The sequence below is a fragment of the Myotis lucifugus genome, unplaced genomic scaffold, assembly GCF_000147115.1.
Source record: "Myotis lucifugus unplaced genomic scaffold, Myoluc2.0 scaffold_1215, whole genome shotgun sequence".
NCBI classification, from domain to species: domain Eukaryota; kingdom Metazoa; phylum Chordata; class Mammalia; order Chiroptera; family Vespertilionidae; genus Myotis; species Myotis lucifugus.
In genome coordinates this window covers 39,393-44,534 of record NW_005872263.1, presented here as the reverse complement: position 1 = coordinate 44,534, position 5,142 = coordinate 39,393, and the positions used below count along the sequence as shown (strand labels likewise).

Genomic DNA, 5,142 nt, shown 5'->3' with positions numbered 1-5,142 from the left:
TTCAACAATAAAGAATTATTTTAAATAAAGAAATAATTTAAAAGAAAGTATGCTTTACTGTCGTATACTTAACTGTTTTTGACAGTGTTCAAATTTTTGTGTTGCTCCCCGACTCGATTGCAAAGATGAGAGCTTTGCAAAATCGCACTTGGTAAATGTTTGTTAGATGAAGTAGATGGGTACTTGGTGTGATCGGCATGTTATGGTCACTGTGTAACCATTTTAATGCTTCTGAAATTCAATAAAACTCAGTAGATTTTCTGTTCTGGTTAGATAATTCTCTGATCATAAAAGTTATAGAGAAATATTTGACATACATATTCTATGATTGAAACCTGCCCCATCTTAATGAATTCCTCTCCCCTAGTCGTCCCCCGCCGTCCCCGCCCGGGCCGCACGCGCCCGCAATGAGGCTTGTTAACGAGACCGCAGCCTCGCGGCGGGCAGGGCCCCTGCACGCTGTCCCCGCAAGTCCGGGCCCGCACCCGCCCGCCCTGCAGCGTGGCCGCCCGGGGACCCGCGAGCCAAAGCTGAACCTGACGCCGCCGCATCCTTGTGGCGGGGCCCCACGTGGCCCCGTGAAAACAAAGCTGGCGGGTGCTCAGCCGCCGCGCCTCCCGAGGAGGAGGGTGCAGATGTCATGTTTACGAACGGAGACCCGTGCGCGGTAACCACTGCGCCATGCTGGCCGCGCTCTCGGGGCGCAGCCGTTCCCGCTCGGCGACGCCCGCAGTCTGCCTTCCGCAGCCCCGTCCCTGTGCCCCGAGCGGGTGGGCTTCAGGCGTTAAACCACCTGGACCCGGCTGAGCGGGTCAGGAAGCCGAGGCCTCCGGGGACAGTCACTGCGCCCCTACTCCCCGCCCGGCCTGATGCCCAGTCCCCCAGGTTACAGGATGGGAGGAGGGATGACCTCACGGCCCCTAGGACCCCTGGGGAGACACTCAGGAGAGGGGGGCCAGCGCTGAGGGAAGGGGCTGGAGGGCCCAGGTCACACTAGAGGGTCCGATTTTACTTAAGAACCAGTCCTGCCTGCGGGGTGGTTCCAAAGGGATCCCTGATGACGTTACAAAACGGCCTGAGGGGCTGCCCCGGGGGAAGGGGGTCCTCAGAGCTGGAGGAGCCGGTCTTGGGGACACACAGAGGAAAGGGTGTTCACATGGCTGACAGCAGTCCTGGTGGGGGGCTGTCTCCCAAAGGCACTTCAAGGCCTTTCTCAGCTTCTCCCATTGACGGGGGAGCAGGCTGGGGAGGATCCCAGGACAGACACCCAGGCCTCTGCACCACCCCAGCCCTCCCCAGTTTTCACCGAACCCCGTCATAAATCCGAGAGCTCCCCCGCCTCACAGCACTGAGCGGGGCACAGTCCTCAGCTGAGGGGGGCGCACCCCGAGAGGACAGCACCTCCACACTTGGAGATTTCAGCTGGGCTCTACCTGGGGCCTCCCCAGAGCCCCCCTCCCTTCCACTGGCGGGGGTGTGGGTGGGGGTCTGTCACTCCCCCAAGCCTGCCAGCTCCCCACTCGGGAAATAAAGAACAACCTCTTTCAGTGCCCTTGGCACTCCTCTGTCTCTTGCTTCAGCCGTGTTTGTACGGAACACACCTAGAGACGCCCCCTCTTCCAGCCTCAGACCACCTCCAACCTCTTTCCTGTCGCCACCTTCGGTACCATTCCAGACCAGCCAAAACCTTCGAGACCAGCCAACACCCTTCGAGACCAGCCAACACCCTTCCAGACCAGCCAACACCATTCCAGACCAGCCAACACCCTTCGAGACCAGCCAAGACCATTCCAGACCAGCCAACACCATTCCAGACCAGCCAATACCTTTCGAGACCAGCCAACACCATTCCAGACCAGCCAACACCATTCCAGACCAGCCAACACCATTTTTTGAGCTCAACTCCTTATTGCCGAGCAACCGTGAGCTCCCAAATTCCTCGCTTCTCCCAGCCAGGTGGAGGCCCCATCAACCACGCGTCCCCCCCGCATCCGCGGGCGCCCTCACCTACCTCTCTCTGGGCTTCTGCTTCCACCTCCACGCGGGGCTCTGGCGGGCGAGGGCCACGTCTTCCCCGAGTCCCCAGAGGAGAAGCTGCGGGCGCCCAGCGTCTCTTGAAGAGGAAAACCAGGGGACGGCCGTGCCCTCCTCCAGGACCTGCAGGGCCTTCCCACAGCGAATGGGGCGGCACTCAGGCCGCCATGGGAGCCGCCAGGGCCCCGGGAAGAGCCTGACCCAGGCCCTGAGGGTCTGCAGGCCCCGGTTCTGCCCGAGCAGCCCCTCAGCGCTGTGACTTCCGGGAGAACCACTTCCTGGGCGAGGAGGTGAAGCTCATCAGGAAGATGGGCCGCACCTGACTCCCCTCCCGCTGCCCGCCCCCAGGCCCGGCCCGGCCAGTATCTCTTCAAAGGCTCAACCTCAAATACAACTTGGAGCCCAGAGGCCTTTGAGGGGTCCCTGTGCACCCCCCTCGGTGACTCGCTTCTGCCTGAGCCTCTCTCTGCAACCACTAGGCAGCCTTCTAATCACTCCCGAGCCCCGGCCCATGCCTTGGAGCAAATGCAAACAATAAAGCTTTTTGCAGCCAAACAAAAAGCGGAAAGTAACAACCGCTTAGCTCCAAATTTCCAGGGACCCTGGGACTTAATGTTGAAAACGGTTGACAAACCGTTTAGAGGAGATTATTTGGCTTCGTGTTCGGGGTGAACAGATGTTTTTGAATCTCTTCTTCTCCGTGTGCCAAGCGCCATGCGAAGCTCACAGTCTCCTATCGTCAGAGCGGCCCTGAGGAATGGGTATCGGTTTCCCTGCTGAAGCAATCCGGGCACTGAGCTTGCAGCAATGAAACGGCAGGCACCGATCACACAGCCCTAAGGGACAGAGGCCGAATCGGAAGACAGCCCTTGACTTCAGTCTTGGTAGAGTGAATTTCCATCATTAAGAAACGGTGCTCGCGTCGGCAGCACATATACTAACGTTGGAACGATACAGAGAAGATTAGCATGGCCCCTGGGCAAGGATGACACACAAATTCGTGAGACATTCCATATATCTTTTTAAAATCCAGAGGGGGGGAAAAAAAGGAAAAAGAAATGTATGAAGTTCCTGGCTGGTGTGGCTCAATGGTTGAGCATCAACCTATGAACCAGGAGGTCACAGTTCGATTCCCGGTCAGGGCCCATGCCCGGGTAGCAAGCTCGATCCCCAGCCAGGGGTGTGCAGGAGGCAGACAGTCAGTGATTGGTGGCTCTTCTGAAATCTGCCCGTGGCCCGGGTTCTAAACCCATAAAGCGGCTCTTCCTGGGCTCCTGGGAGAGCCAACACTGTCTTTTTTAAAAAAATATATTTTATTAATATTTTACAGAGAGGAAGGGAGAGAGAGAGAGTTAGAAACATTGATCAGCTGCCTCCCGCACACCTCCCACTGGGTACATGCCCTTGACCGGAATCGAACCTGGGAACTTTCAGTCCCCAGGCCGATGCTCTATCCACTGAGCCAAACCAGTTTCGGCAACACTGTCTTTTTTTACATCCTGGGGAACAGCTAGAGCAAGCACTGCTTCTAGAAACTACTCAGTCAGCTCATCTGGGCAGAGGCCTGCCGGAGACAGCCGAGAGGGCTCCTGTGTGCAGAGAGCTGGCTGACAGGACTTCAGGAAGCTCAACCTGGGCCCGCCCACCTCCACCCACGCCACCACCATGCATGCAAACCCAGAGGTGAGTGACCTGCAGCTGGAGTCCGTGCAAGACACAGGAACACAGAGAAAGGAGGTGATGGCACCTCCTAGAAAAGCAGTTTCATTCCCAAGAGCCTTCTAGGCAGCCAAACCCTACGCTTGTCCACTTCCCTCCTCACGCTCTGGAGGTCACGAGCCTTGAGACCTGGCTGTGTCACCGTGTCACCCTTGGTGTGTCACGATGCTCAGACACTGACACAAACACTTGCTCACAACCCCAGAAAGACACTTCTAAGAAGGCTTTCCAGTGCCCCAGCTAAGCCGGCTGGAAAAAAAACACGGCTTCAGGGCTTGAGGTCAGGGAGCCAAGTGTTGGGACTCCAGCTCCCCATGACCTTGAGCGTTGACCTCGGGAGCCACAGTTCTTTTCAGCCTGGTGAGGGCCAGCGTGGAGAGCAGGTGGGCCCCGCCTGGACATGGATGGATGGATGACAAAGGAAGCAGGAGAAGGGGAGGGCTCCTGGCCAGCTGCCTCCGCTCCTACAAAACAGTCCCTTGTCAGTCTGGCCTCCACCCAACGCTGCCTCCTGTCCTTTCACTCCCCAAGAATCCCTCCACAGCCACACAAGACCGCCCCCCCCCTGCCCCTGAACATCTGCGTAACTTCCTCTACTTGTTCTGGAATGTTCTGCCCCATCTCTGCTCCCTGGAATCCTACCCAGCCTCCAGGCCCATCTCAAACACCAGGGCATCCATAAAGGCTTGCAGACCCCTCCCACAGCGCATCGCCTGCGAACAGACGTCTAGGATGGTTCCTCTCACCCCCACAGGCTCCTGCAAGAGAAACTGTCCAGCCTGAAGTCCCCTCTGAAGGGGCAGCTCCCAGCACACCCTGAGGCCCACTCCCTCCCCCAGCACAGCGGATGGGCCCTAACTGGCCAGTCTGTTGCCGGGCAGGGGCCATTGGAGCGGGGTCTGGTGTGCAAGGGTGAGCTGAACCTACCTACACTCCCTCTCTAGATCGGCGCTATCTGCATGAAATTTTTTTAATATATATTTTATTGATATTTTACAGAGAGGAAGGGAGTTAGAAACATCAATGAGATCAGCTGCCTCATGCACACCTCCCACTGGGGATGTGCCCGCAACCAGGGTACATGCCCTTGACCGGAATCGAACCTGGGACCCCTCAGTCCACAGGCCGACGCTCTATCCACTGAGCCAAACCGGCTAGGGCTCCACATGAAATTTTTTTTAAAATATTTTTTTATTGATTTCAGAGAGGAAGGGAGAGGGAGAGAGAGATAGAAACATCAATGATGAGAGAGAATCACTGATCAGCTGCCTCCTGCACAACCCCTACTGGGGATCAAGCCTGAAACCCAGGCATGTGCCCTTGACCGGAATCAAACCCAGGACCTTTCAGTCCGCAGTCCGACGCTCTATCCACTGAGCCAAGCTGGCT

At 57.1% G+C, this 5,142-nt stretch overlaps 1 non-coding gene across 1 annotated transcript; it reads left to right on the top strand.

Annotated features, from left to right (window-relative positions):
* Positions 1 to 2,947: 2,947 nt before the first annotated feature.
* LOC111824341 lies at positions 2,948 to 3,054 on the top strand. The gene has a single exon (XR_002827418.1). It is a non-coding gene; the product is annotated as a U6 spliceosomal RNA (small nuclear RNA).
* Positions 3,055 to 5,142: the final 2,088 nt, after the last annotated feature.